This window comes from Pipistrellus kuhlii, unplaced genomic scaffold, assembly GCF_014108245.1.
Source record: "Pipistrellus kuhlii isolate mPipKuh1 unplaced genomic scaffold, mPipKuh1.p scaffold_m20_p_3, whole genome shotgun sequence".
In the NCBI taxonomy this organism is placed as follows: Eukaryota; Metazoa; Chordata; class Mammalia; order Chiroptera; family Vespertilionidae; genus Pipistrellus; species Pipistrellus kuhlii.
Window position 1 is genome coordinate 827,025 of NW_023425529.1, and position 15,182 is coordinate 842,206.

Genomic DNA, 15,182 nt, shown 5'->3' on the forward strand with positions numbered 1-15,182 from the left:
GTGCCCAATAAATGCTAGTCATTATGATCTCATCTTGCAAATGACAAAACAAAGGCATGGGCAGGTTGGGTGTCTTTTGTTTGTTCACGATGAAGGGGAGAAATAGGAGTTAATTGCAGGCAGATTAAAATGACCTGTTTCACCCTGATCGGTTTGGCTAAGTGGATAGAATGTTGGTCTGTAGACTCAAAGGTCCCAGGTTCGGTTCTGATCAAGGGGCATGTACCTTGGTTGCAGGCACATATCCAGTAGGCAGTGTGCAGGAGGCAGCTGATCGATGTCTCTCTCATCGATGTTTCTAACTCTCTCCTCTCCCTTCATCTCTGTAAAAAAAATCAACAAAATATATTTTTAAAAAATAAAAAATAAATAAAATGACCTGTTTCTGGCCCAAGAGGATAGCTCAGTTGGATGAGGCAGCATAAGGACATAAGTGTTATGAGGTCAATCTCCGGTCAGGGCACATTCTGGAGGCAGCCAGTGGGTGGAACAGCAAGTTGAAGTTTCTCTCTTTCTCCCTCTCTCCCCCACTCACCATGCTTCCTCTGGCCCTTCCTCTCTAAAATCAATCAATAAATAAAAATTTTACATTGCCTTCTGAGCCTTTCACTAAAAGTAAGACCTCCCAGCTTGTTTGGTGAGGTGAGCTCCTCTTTCCCAGTAACTGTATTTCAAGGATATTAAACATTGATTAGATCTTAAGTAAAGATCTTGTTTTTGACAGTAACTTTCCTGTCATCTTTTCATTTGTTTCATTTATTTCAGATTCACTTAAATACATACATATATATATATATATATATATATATATATATATATATATATATATCACTCCTGTAGTGTCCTCCCTGCCCATCTCTGGGATTTCATAGATGGCTTACAGGCCTCTCATAATTTTCATCAGAGAATTTACTTTTCCCATTGATGCCAAACTCAGCCATCATGTCTTGGTCACCCATATCCCTGGCACCTAGCACAGGAGCTAGCAGAATATAGGTGTCCAATAAATGTTTCCTGGGTGAATGAATAATGCCCAAAAGAGCCTAGCCCAGAAAGAGAACTAAGGCCTACGATAGCCAAGATACAAGTTGGATCCTGACATTGTACTTCTCCCCCCACTTCTGTAACACCTCTTCAGTGTCCTCATTCTATGGCTCCTTCATGTCTCCCATCTGGACTCCAGATTTATCAGTTGAGTGCAGCACTGATTTCAGAATACCTTGAACCAGAGAAACCCATCAGTCACCTGGGCTTGTCATTTAGGTCTTCTTCCATCTCCCCTCTTGAGCTGCAGAGGATTCCTTTTGGGGATGAGGGCAGGCAATTCTGGAACGATGAACTTCTTTCCTTCAACTTTCCACTCTTTGCAGTGTTTCATAGCTTTGATGTGCCATGGAGTTGACTGTTCTCACTTGTGACTATTGCAAATGCAACTGTCTCCTTGGCCTGCCAGCCCTTTCTCCTGCCCCTGCTTCTCTTTGCTGTTATCCTTCCTTCACAAAATAGGAGTTTCTGCCTCCAGCCTTCTAGCCCTTCATTCAGGACACTATCTTGCTTTTAATTATTTTATCATGGATTTTTAATCTCTCCCTTCTCCTCTGATTTAAAAATAGATGCTGACCCCCTAACTCAGTGTCTGGGATCTGTATTCAACAAATTCATTCCTCTCCCTGACTTATTCCTTAGCACTGCACTACAACTCCTTGCCCTCTCTCGTTTTCTCCAAACCACATTGATTACCGACAACTTCCTCTAATAAGCAAAAGGTCCTTCTCCATAACATATGTTTGCATAAAGAATATGATAAAGTCTAAATGTTGGAGGGGGCGGGGAAACACATGCAGGGAATGAGATGGGCAGGGAACAAAACTAGGAGCAAAATTCCCACTGTATATCCTATATAATAAAATCCTAATATGCAAATTGATGGGACAGCAGAATGACTGGCAGAAAGATTGGTCACTATGATGTGCACTGGCCACCAGGGGGCAGATGCTCAATGCAGGATCTGCTCTTGGTTGTCAGTGTGCTCCCACAGGAGGAGTGCTGCTCAGCCAGAAGCCAGGCTCATGGCTGGCAAGTACAAGAGCCTCTCCCACCTCTGCGGCAGTGCTAGGGAGCAGCGAGTTGAGTAGTAAGGAGCAGTGAGCAGGTGGGCTGTAAGGAGTGAGGAGTCCTGGACTGTAGGGGGGATCCCGGATCCCTGGGCGATTGGGCCTAAGCCTGCATTCGGACATCTCCCGAGGGGTCCCAGACTGCAAGAGGGTGCAGGCCCCCCCACAGCCCAGTGCACAAATTTCGTGTACCAGATCTCCAGTCTTACATAATTTTGATTTTTGAGCCAAATAAGTTTTCCCCCTTTACTAAATCATCCTTCCTGTGTGGTTGCAATATTTAGCTTTTTTTTTTTTTTGACAATCTCTTCCTTCTACTTTGAAACTAAATTGTCTTGCTCTAGCCGGGTAGCTCAGTAGGTCAGATCATCATCCCCGATATGCCAAGGTTTTGGGTTCAATCTCTAGCCAAGGCACACACAAGGAGCAACCAATGAGCCTGGCCAGCATTGCTCAGTGGTTGAACATTGACCTAGGACCATGGTCGGCAAATTGCAGCTCGCTAGCCACATGCGGTTCTTTGGCCCCTTGAGTGTGGCTCTTCCACAAAAATACCACAGCCTGGGCGAGTCTATTTTGAAGAAGTGGCATTTGTAGAAGTTTAAGTTTTAAAAATTTTGGCTTTCAAAAGAAATTTCAATTGTTGTACTGTTGATATTTGGCTGTTGACTAATGAGTTTGCTGACCACTGGTCTAGGGTATGGATGGGGGAGGTAACAACCATTTTTGATAGGATATTCAAGTATGATCTCACTTTTCATCAGTGACTAGACAAAGATGCAGAGAGGAAAGAGCATTCCAAGCAATGGAGAAATAAACATGATGGCTTTGAGGTAGACATGAGCTTTGTGCAATTAAGAAAAAGGAAGGCTAATCAGGCCACTGTAAGACTGAGATTAGGAGTCAGAGGGGATGAGAGTGCATGTGGGATTTGTGAAGGGTTTATGGGATATGGTACGGAGTTTGGATTTCAATTGTGAGGAGAAACCACTGGAGGGTAGTGACATGGACAGAGAATAGTCTGGGGTGGGATTAAGGGAAAGATGATAGACTGCTAGCAAGCTACTGCAGTGGTCCAGGTGAGCGTATAGGGTGATTGGACCCACACACTGGTCGTGGTGAGGTGTGACATGTGGACATATGTTCAGTACAGAACTGACAGGACTCTGTGATGGACTAAATCAGCGATGTGAAGAAGTTATGGATTTGGACAGTTGGGTGAACAGTGGTGTCATTTACTAAGACCGGGGAAGTAGATTTGACAGGAAAGGTGGAGGGTCTTTTCCATTAGACTTAGAAGTAGATAAACAATTAGTTAGGTAGATCAGAAAGGTCAGGGTTGGAGATATAATTTAGGCAGGAAGGAGACATGTGTTGTATTTAAAAACACTGGGCTGACTGAACTCTTCTGGGGAAGGGAAAAGGGGACGCAATGTGAACAGAAAACAGAATTGAGGCCTGAGCCCAGGGGCACTTCAAAATTTAGAGCTCAGAGGAAAAAGGAGCAAGAGAGCAGGCCAGTGAGGGAGAAAGACACAGCCAGAAAGGAGTGGGAACCAGTTGGCTGGGAGGACAGAGGTCAAGGTCAAGAATGCTGCAATTAGTGATTCTGGAGAGAAGCAATTTTGGGTGAGTATGGAGTGTATAGCTGGGGTGGATGGAAGGCGTGTAGAAGCCTGCTATAAGCATATCCTGAGGTATATCCTAAGGTGACAGCAGGGCACATCAGTGAGGAAGGCTGAGTACCACCTTTAATTCTACAAAATATCCTCCATTAGCCATTGGTGCGTTTTTAAAATATCCAACATCTTTGTTGGTTTTTCGTAGTGTTTACAATGATCTCTATTTCTTAAACACACACACCACCACCAACTTGTAACAGAGTGCCCTTCAAGATGTTTTTGAAGAGCTCACCTCGTCACTTCAGATTTCCCAGTAGTTACTTATCCTATTCAAAAAGAGGGAATGTGCTAATTGACCCTCACACCCTCACAAAAGATGGTGGTGCTCACAGCCAGAAAGGAGGGAATATGCTAATTGACTGCCCCACCCTCAAAGATGGTGGCACCCATGCCACAAGATGGTGATACCCAGTCCCCTCAGCCCTGCTGGGGCAGCACAGGCACAGCAAGGCCGGGCCCACCCCGAGGAGGGCTCGGCCACTCCATGCGCCTGCCTCTGGATTCCTCCAGTCCCCTCAGTCCTCTAGCCCCCCAGGGCCCGCCTGAGGCACAGGCAAGCCTTGGATGGTGGCTGCCCAGCTGTCCAGGGCTGCCAGAGGCTCAGGTAACCAACGCTGGCCAAGGTTTGTGCTGCCAGCAGTGGCAGCAGCAGAGGTGTGATGGGGCATGGCCTTTCCCTGATCACCAGGTGGCCTCCCACTCCTAAGGGCTCCGCGATTTTGAGAGGGGGCAGGTCGGGGTGAGGGACTCCCCCTCCAGTGCATGAATTTCCATGTACAGGGCCTCTAGTTGTATGATAAAAGACCTGGATGGCATGTGGCCCACCACCGTGTACAACAGGCTTGTTTTTGGACCATTTCCTCAGAAGCCCAAGTGTTTTGCAGCACAGGCATTTGGTAACTTTTGAATCCTATCTGGGTTCCTAGTATGGGGTCAGCAGTGACTGTGACAAGTTTCAGTGAAATGGATACACATAGTGTGCTTAGAGCAGTGCCCAGCTGATGGTAAACCACCAACCGATGTTACCTATGATCAGCTAATTACTGGTAAGTTATTCTGAGCCACGTTTCCTCGTGAAATGTGGTTTGCTGTCCATTCACACAGCATCCTGAGAATTAGGTCAAACACAGAACCTGGGAGTTAGCACTGCCTTCCCTACCTTTCTCCCCTTGGCCATTCTAGAGGTGTTTCATAATCCCATGTCTCAACAAGTCTCTATGTTAGCAGCGAACGGTAAATAAGCAAACCTCGCCGTTAGGGGAGGGCTCTTATGCTCCTCGGCAGTGAGATCTCGGGGCAGAGAGCAGCAGGAGAGTTCTCTGTAAAGCTGGTTGGTTCTGTTCCCGGGGAGCAGCAGCAGCTGGGGGGATGCAGCCAGCCCTGGGCAGGAGTCTTCTCTCTTCTTTCCTCTGCTCTACTGCTCTTACTCCAAATGCAAATAAGGATTAAAAGGGGACAACAAAAGGCAGGACATCAATTTCTGTTAGAGAGTTTGAACTCTGCACTGCAGCAGGCAGCAAGAACAAGGAGCAGAAACCCACCACCAACCGGCCATCCCCAACAGCAAAAACATACCACGGCAAGGCAGGTGAAGTCGAGGCCCAATTTAGACGCTGAGTATTGGATAGCTTTCAGGTGTGGAGCAGAGAGAGGAAGAAGAGTAGCAAAATACAAATATTCAACAAACAAGCAAATTAAATTGGCAGAATAAAACAGGAAACCTCAGTAAATGCTTAGCAGCCAAACACATTTATTAGTCTTTTTTCTTTTTTTTTTTTTTCCAGGAACCCAAAAATATTTTGTAGTTATAATGTAAGCAACTGAGTTGCACATAATACAATCATATCTTTCCAAAATAAAATAAAATACTAAACAAAAACAAAAATAAGCTGTTTAAAAGCCCAAAAAAACCCTTCAGAAAACTCTTATATATGCATTACATCATCTCTCAGCTTTAATGAAATGACGAAGACTTAATTCCTTATTATTCAACCTGTCACAATCCAGTAAAACACCACCCTTTAGTTTTTTTGTTTTTGATTTTTTTTGTTTTTTGTTTTTTGAAATCCAGCATGAGAAATACAGTACCTGCTATGGCAAAAAATACACATAAAATGCAACTTTTCAGCTTATTTGTACATTAGTAGAGTTTAACATTTTATTGGTTTTATAAGTGAACCAGTGATTTTAAGTACCACTATACTAAAAAAAGTAAAATAAAATGTAGAAAAGGGGGGCCCAGCCTGCCATGCAAGTGCACCTCTAAAGTGCCTAGTTTCTGTGTCCATGTAAAACCAGTAATATGAGGAGCAATTTCAACATATGGGAGTTTGATTAAACCTCTATCTTTAAGGAAAAAAAAAAAAAAAAAAAAAGACAATGCCACATCCTTCCTTTTCTCCCCTCAAACTTCCTTAAAATCCCATCATCCACTTTTCTCCATTGCCCACCGGAAGAGAGGAAAGAAAGCCACCAAAATAATATTGTAAAAGCTATTTCAAGTATAAGAAAAACAAAACACTTCTAGGTAACCTGCAGAGAGAGCATCAATGTGGTGCCACTGTTCAGTCGTCTTACAGGTTCAGTTTCTGCCGACAGTTTGAGGAGAGGGTTTCTACGGTACCTTCCTGTGACCTGTTTGTGTGCAAAGTTGGAGAGCTGCCTTTTAAAAGTCTAGCCTCTTTCTGGTGCCCTTCTCTGCACCTTCTGTCCAGAGGGCCAGGAGAGCAGTGAAGGGAGGAAACGGAGGAAGGGAGCAATGTGTCACAAGTCAATGAAATGGGACTTCTCCGTCTGTCCTCCTCTGCACCCCCAGCCCCTCGATTCTCTCGCTCACCGTCAGTGACCTAATTCTCACTGCAGAGGTTCCATTTTTCAGTTCCTGATTTGGTAGGATGTATTTTACTCTGTAAACATAGCCCCCTAAGATTATGGAACCCAAAGCAGCATTTGTATCTCCATCTCAATGGAGAAAGACAAAATAGTCCAGAAATCTCTCCTCGGGTTGCTTTTGTCTGTTTTTGGTTACTCAGAACAAGGATGGGAGCGGGGTGGGCACAGAATTTGAAGTTGTGAGCAAATGGTGAGAGTTAGGAGCCGGCACAGCTGAGCTCTTGTGTCTGCCTCCCCCGTGCCCCCCACCTCCCAGATGGGAATTGTATTTGAAAACCTGTTAAAAACGTTCCTGCACCTTAAGTCATACTGAGGTTAAGGCCAAGGGTGCAGGATCCTTGTGCACGTGTCTCTGTGAGCACATTCATGGTGCAGGCACCATTGTTGATGTCTTCTGTGAGATCACTGGACACACTTTGGTCACGGGTGTGTGTGCAAAGGTGGTGGTGGGGGAGTGCGTGCCCCGGGAAGTAGTGCAGAGATCAACAAAGCCCTTTGGGAGGGTGGTGGAGGGATACGGGCAGGAAGAACTTCTGAGGGGTCAGAGGAAGGAGACTGATGGAAAAGAGGTCTCCAAACCAACAGAAATCAAACCCCAAGGTCAACAAAGCCAAAATCGGAAGGCGAGAGGTGAACGTACATGCATTTACAATCAAGCTTCTTCCCCTCAAAGGAAGTCGTCACTGTACAAGTTACAACTGAAAAGGGCTTCTTGACAGACACAGCGTGTGTCTTTAAGACGGAGGTGAGGGGGTCAGGTATTTGTGAAGAAGCGGTTCTGACCCTGCCTTGTTAGTGGCCAAATCTAAGAGCATAGCAGCTGACGGAGCCCTACAAGCAGCATTGATTAAACTCACTCCCTCTACCTAATGCCGGCCAAGCCTCACGCAGGGGGCAGTGTCTGAGCGTGCACCAGCCTTTTGGGGCAGGGCGGCTGACTGCACATCTCAGATGAGCTTCTGTGTAAGTAACAAATCAAAACATGTCCAGAGTATGACAAGATGACAAGGCTATAAATTCTACAGAGCCAAACTGAAATGCCAGGGACTGACTCTCTTCGTGAACTACAGAATGCTACTCAATTACTGTGTGTGTGTGTGTGTGTGTGTGTGTGTGTGTGTGTGTGTGTGTAAATCAAAAAAGGCTGAGAGCTCCAGGTCTCCCACGGAGCACATTCTGCTTCCAGAAGAGAGAAGTCAGACTCCCCACCTGGAGGGAGAAGGCTGCAATAGATGGCATCCATCCAAAACAGGCTTCAGATACTGGCCTGCTGTCATTGTGAGTGGGGGGGGGGGGGGGGGCAATGGAGGGAACACCAGCCCACAAATGCAAGTCCACACCCTGACCGGTTCAGCTTTCTCTTCTTAAACATGAAAGAGTAAGATCTGAAACTTCTGATGACTTAAGAAAGAAAAGTATCATATTTTAGGGTTACTTTCACAGAAAAAAAAAAAAAAAAAAAAAAAAAAAAAAATTACAAAAAATATCCTGCTATGTACACGTTCATATTTTCAAAAGGATGACCCACTGTTGTCAGAAAAGGAGGGAAGTCAAGGCCTACACTGCAGGGGAAATGTACCTTGAGGTATTACTTTGTGTGAGACAGTTGAGACATCAGGATTTTCATTTTTTTTTGCCGGTTTTGTTTCTGTGTGTGTCTGAAGGCAATCTAACAGATTGGAACCCTGATAAGATCGTGCCCATGCAGCCTCGCCTGGGCACCAGGAGACCGGTCACACGTGTGACTCGTTACAGTACTGTGGACAAGAGCTGCTGCATGAACACTGAACATGGGCAGGACCACCTCCTGGGTGCGACAATGTGTGTTGCAAATAATGCCTGGACCAGAGCAATGCCGGGGCCACGATCCACCACAGGCAAGATCCACAGAGGAATCCCGTTAGGACAGAGAGAAGGACAAAGAGAAGGCCGCTGGCTTTTCCGTGGCAAACACCTCACTGCCCGCTAGCTATGCGCAGCTTCGTGAACGCCAGGGAAGCAGAGAGCTCACGTTTGGTTGGGGGGTAGTGGATGGGATAGAGAATCCCTTCTGCCTGCCAAGCAACAATCCTCGTCCCCTTAGAGCGAGACAGTTTCCTTATAATTAAGTTCACTTCAACATGATTAAGAAGGAAAAACAGAAAGCTAAAAAGGAGCGAGGAGGGGGAAGAGAAGTCGATGGAAGGGGAACGTTAAGGTCAGCACGAGTGAGACGTGGTTTCCTGAGCTTGAAAGGGTTCTGAGTTCAGAGAAGGATGAGTACTTTTTTCCAGAGAACACCGGAGACTCCGGGCCCCACAGGAGCCCGGGTTAACACTGCACGGCCGGGATGGAGAACCCTGCACCACACTGGCGCTGCCGGGCTGCCGGGCCTGCCAGCCACCACAGGAGGACCCACAGGTCTGCTTCCTGCCCTCACTCCCCTTCCCCACCAGGACATGGGCTACCATGGACACAGAAACCATAGAACAAGATGCAAAGCCACTTCCTTCCCGTCTGCCCTCTCCTCCCCCCTTTTGCAGAATGCATAGTTACAATTCACGTTACAAAATGAAGAAGCAAAGATGATCAAAAAAAGAAGAAAAAGAAAATCTAACAACCTCTTCTTAAATTCAGTATCAAAATTCACATTTGCATAATAATACATTTCAAGGCCATTAGAGAGGAATGAGAGTGAAGCACTGAGAGCAACAGGCGGCATCTCTCCTCCCTTAGTCTTCCTGAATGGAGCTGAAGGAAGTGGAAGGAACCTTGTGGGAGGGATGGGATCGGGTTCCTCTTTGGGGAGTTCTGAGGAATTATGAAGTGGCCCTTAGTTTTCACTTGATATTTCTTTAGAAGATCGGGAGTAGGGAGAAGAGGTGGAATCGTTTAACACAAGTAAAAACAAATGAAGACACGCGGCAGGTTTCTATGCTTTAGCTCTAATAGTTCTGAAGAAATAAAATACCATTTCAGGTTTTTCTCTTTTCTTTCTCAAACACTTCTATCTTATTCTTTCAAAGCCTTTCCCTTGTGTGTAATACCCTGTTCACAGAAACAGCAACAGGAAGTGACTTCCATGTGCGAAGAGGACTGCCTTCCCGGGACACAGACCCAGAGGGTGGGACTGTGCCACCCTGACATGCATGAATGTGTCACAAACGTCACCATAGTCCAGCTCTCCAGTGCTTACAGAAAAACAAAAAGTAAGACAACCAGACGTGCACACACACACACACATACACGAAGAAATCTAGGCAATGCAGATGATAAATTCAACCTGCACTCCTGGACTAACTACCTGGTCTCTGTCACCTGGGCACCACCACCTCCCTGCCCCTCTCCCAGGCCCCAGAGCCGCCCCCACCCCCTGCTCTGTGCAACATGGATGCTACTGAACACTCAACCAGCTGCCTCGGAGCCCGCCAGGAGAAAGGCTCCCTGCCCTACAGGCTGGGCTGACCATCTTTGTTTTATCCTAACGGGCAGCTTCTCCCTAAAACAGATGGGCTCTGGACTCACAAAGGCACATTCAGAAATACTACACATAAGTAACTAATTCCTTGGACAAAATTAAAAAAGGGGGGAGGGGTAGAGGTGGTGTTTTAAACACATGTATTCTAATTACCCCGAATTTTCTGGCAAGAAGTGTATCACGTAGTGAGAAGCTATACTACCTTTAGAAGGCATGTAACTTAATGGTTGCAAAGGTTTTTTTCCTTAGTCTTGTATGTACACCTCCCCTTTTTGTTTTTGGCGAACACAGGCAGGACACCTGTCTTGTTCTCTGTAAAGCTCTGCTGTCAGGCTGGTCCTGCAGGAAGGCTCCCCCCCCCCCCCCCCCCCCCCCCCCCCGAGGAGGGTGCACACCTTTCAGCAGCCCCAGGAGGACTGCCACCTTCAGCAGGGGGTCCCGAGAGCAGGTAAGGGGTGGAGGAGAGTACTGCTAGCCACCCTCACTGCTCGGTCTTTTGCTGTTTACTTAGTTGTAAAAAGGAATTTTACTTCTTTAAAACAGAGTCCCAACTTCCTAATATTGCCTCAAAATGGGTCCATTACAATTGGGGTTTTATTTCCAAAGAAACGATTTACTAGGGAAACACTTCCTTTTTTTAAATTTAACACAGAGCGTTTCTTGCCTTTATCTGACCTTTCCCCTCCCATGATCAAAACAAGCGCTGGCAGAATGCAGACTCAGCCCAGAGTCTTGCAGAGGCCCCTTGACCAGGGCAGTACCATCTTTTCTGATGTGCAATTTCTCGTTAAAAACAAATTCAGGCGTACAGCTAACTGAAAAGGGAATGATTGAAATTCTGTGAGGCAAACACTGGCAGTTTCGGTGACTTTTGCTATTTTTGGTGATGGCAGCAGGCTTCTACAGGAGACTGACAGTTTAAAGACCACTCAGATGTTACAGCACTGGGTCATTACTCCAGATCTTGTCAGAGCGACCGCCTGTGGGAAGCACGGGTGCCAGCCGGTGGGGATGAAGTCTCCTGGCCTCTCTGCTTTGGCGGTGTGGGCAGGAGGCGGCATTCTGGGTGGGGTAGGGAGGGCCGACGTTCAATTGTTAAGTTATTACAATGTTCACAGATTTGGAAGTTGATTATTTCAAATCTAAAGACTATGATGCCAGCACCTCCTCTGTCAAATTTAAGGTCAAGAGAACAACACTATCGTTGACAAGTGGGGACCACCTCTGAAAATACACACACCTTTGGCACTGGCCATGAACCTACAGACCATACTACAGGGTATGGTCTAACTGTGAAACTACATATATATATATATATCTTGTTTTTAATAGGTTGAGGATATAATTGACAACATTATGTATATTTGTCTGTTTCTAGACTGTGTGGACACCCTGTTCTTGCAGGTAAGAAAGCAGAGGGGGTGGAACATGGGGTGCAGCAGAGGGTAAGGGCAAGGGAACCCTATTTTCTGAATGATGCTGAGGTCAAAGATTGACAATTCACTGCACACACACTGGCTAGACTATGCTTATTTGCACTATGGCATGCGGCCTGGCTGTTGTACACTCAGAGGAGGGAAAACAAAGAATAAGGTTTCTTTTTGCAATAACACTAAGAAGGGTGGTTAATGCACGGACAGGAAGTGTTGACAAAAACTTGGCAAAAATACTGGAGAAGAAAGTTTGATTTTTTTTTTTAACAGCTAAAAATATATCTCTACTCTGAGCTAAAGATCTTATAGATAATAATAATAATAATAAAAAAAAAACAGAAAAAGAAAAAACACACAAAACCTTCCAAATCCAAAACAACCACCTACAAAGTGTCATATGTTGGATCTGAATGCCGGGACGGGGGAGAAGGGGACTTTTTCCACATAAAGACTCCATTGTTCCCTAATCTTAGAGATGGCTGCTACAGCCAAGTCTGCCGAAAACATCCTGTTTGCCCTGCAAAGAAACAGGCTTGGCTGAAACACTTTGCTCAGCACACAGGCATCTTCATTCTGTGTAAAGAATCAAGATGCCAGAATATAAAAAAATAAAATTAAAAAGCAAACAAGCATCTGAGGTCGATATGGAATCTGGCTGTTAACTCTACAAAAACTGCACCCCCCCCCCAAAAAAAAAAAAACCAAACACACACACACAAAAAAAGTGGTGAAAGTAAGAGTGAGTATTTGCAACAAGCTAAGAGCCTGTGAAATTTTAGTTTCTGCTAGATGTATGAATCAAAGCTCTTCCAAATTCCTAGGCAGGAATTTATTTTCCGTTCTTTTCTGTTGCATATCTTCTACACCACATTCAGCCCACAGGAACTTGGAAGAACCGACGGCTAATTTGTGTGCTACATTCGTGTCAGAAGAGGTGGGAGAGTTCTGAGAACAGGAGCCATCGTGATAGGAAATCAAACTGCTATAAATAAAGCAAACTGAATGGCAGTCAATGGGGAATGCTCATGTACTGGGGTACGCTGATGAAAGAATTCTGTTTGGGCTTTCACTGCAGCACTGCCACTTCACTTCTATGAATGTCGTAAATGAAGAACATCAAGGGCTAGCTAGGGCTGAGGGATCGGAGATGCCACATCCATTTTTTCACAGTGTCTTGGAGATAGGAACTTTGCTATTTTTTTAAAATTATTTTTTTTAAAAACACAGTAACACCTAAAATTAGGTAATGGCACTGGATCTCAATTGCCAGCACAGGTCCCCAGTGTGATGAAGACACCCCTTTCCCTACTAGTGCTTCTTTTGTTTTGGCTCCGCATGTGGTAGACAGAAACCAAGTTCCTGATGTTTGAGAGATGGACACCTCTAGCCACCAGTAATAGAGTGTTTAAAGAAACAAAGGGGAACTAGTAAAAAAAAATTGGAAAGCTTTAATTTACATGATCAGAATGCTTGTGAAGCAAATGTCTGTAATGAGAGGTGACAAGCAAGCCTCTGCACACAGGCCAGAATGTGGTGGAGAAGACATTCCCACTGAATTTCTGAAGTGTTTTGAAGCCGCATATCCTCTCAGCAGACATGGCTCTTGCCAAAGAATACCATGGAAAGGAGTCTTTCTCTTCCATTACATCTCACTATATCCTGTTCTTAAGTCACTGCCAACCAATAAAAGCAAAGCTTCCAGCAAGTTGATAAAAGAAAAAAAAAGAAAGAAAAAAAATGGAAAAGAAATGAAAAGGACAGGGACAGGGAGGAGAGGAAGGACAAGGATGAAAAATACGAACCCCTTTCTACTGGCCTGACACAGAGACTTTCCAGATCATTCTAGCTGTCACATGGACACACCTGGAGGGCACCAACACACGGAAGGACCTTGGCATTCCACATTTTCCAGACATAAAACATATTGAACATCCTTGATTTCTGTTTGCTTATTGACTTTAAGTGTAGCCCACTGCCTCTGGGGCTTGTCCAGAACCACTCCCATGTCCTTATCGGGCCAGCGTCTTAACGTCTGCGGAGTGGCCGGACCACGGGCACATACACACGGGTTCCCGTGTAGGGTGCTTGGGTGTATGTACGAAGGCACTGATGCGGTTTTAGAGAAATTGCAGGCAGCAGCCCCACCCACTCCCTGTACGTGTCGAGTGGGAGTTTCTTTCCCACCAGGAAGCTTAGATGTTTGAGAGAAGCGGTGGTCATGCGTGGGGACTCTGACCCCGGGCCCCAGGAGGGAATACAAAAGGAGAGTTCGACATCACCCAGAACTGAAAGGAAACACTCCACATCTCGGGCTGAGGGACGGGGATAGTTAAGCAGCAGATCTTTAAAACAGCGTTTAAAATGAGCACAACAGTGGCTGGGAGCAAAAAAAGTAAAATCACTTGTTCCTTATTAAATTCTATTATTTTCTCCTCCTGCCATAACAAATGGAGGTAAGACAGACATTCTTCATTAATAGAACAGTCCATAGATATTTTTCCTCTAGTAATGCCTATATTTAAAATTTGTTCCAAAAGTTATTAACCTATATTTCTTAACTCTTTACATAGATTCTCAGCAATCCAACGGTACTATTTTACAGATTAGAGTTACTTTTTTTTTTTTAAGTTGTTGGGTTTTTTTCTTTCTTTCTTTCGTTGCTAGGGCTGGGGGAAGGGAGAAGGGTTCCTTTAACAAAAATAAAAAATTAGTAGGAGAGATTCCAGTTCAGTCTCAAATGGAAAGGAACTAAGTGATGGAATTTCCATTTATATACACCAAACACTCTCCCATTAAATCACACACAATGTCAAATAAATCCGTGATAGAGCACTTAGAAAGCTCAATCCTTCTCCCGCATTTTTAAAGATAATGAATTTACCTGTTGCTGCTAAATTGATCATTTTTAAAAAATATTTATTTCTACATGTTTAAAAGGTGTGATTCCCCAGTATGACAATAACGTTTGGAGACTTCTCTTTTTACATTTTTTTTTTTACGTAAAAATTTTTTAAACTTTTTGAAGTTTCAGGAACTTGTAAAAGTTTATTAACAGGAAAGAAACAGCTGTCTATCTAGGATAAGATACGGTTAAATAAACCCATCTTCAAAAAACTGGCTTCCTACCCTAGAATTCCTGAGAATGCTTGCAAATTTTAAAGCAGGAAAATAAATGTTAAAAACGAAAAACAAAAAACACTGTTAAATGCTCCCAGAGTTAGTCTTCATCTAAAATATATATTTATATGTATATATATATGTCTATGTATATATATACGCACTTTTTGGTCTTTTTAAAAAGTTTTAAATTTTTTCCCTTTAAGCTTATGATGGAAGAACATTTTAGCTTCTCGTGTTAATTTTACATATTTCAAATCCCTCAGTATGTCTTGTAAACAAGAGGGGCTCTAGCACCCGGCTTTCACCGTAGTATCGTAAGGAACTCAACTAACCCATAGTGCAGGTCAAGGAACCAACAGGCTGGAAGGGTGGAAGGTGGGGCAGGACAGGCGGGAAACCAGAATGGCAGGGTCACCACTGGCTCTCGGAGCCTCGGGACTCGCTCCTCGCCTAGCCCGGGGACGCTAAGAGCTAGCCTTCTGGA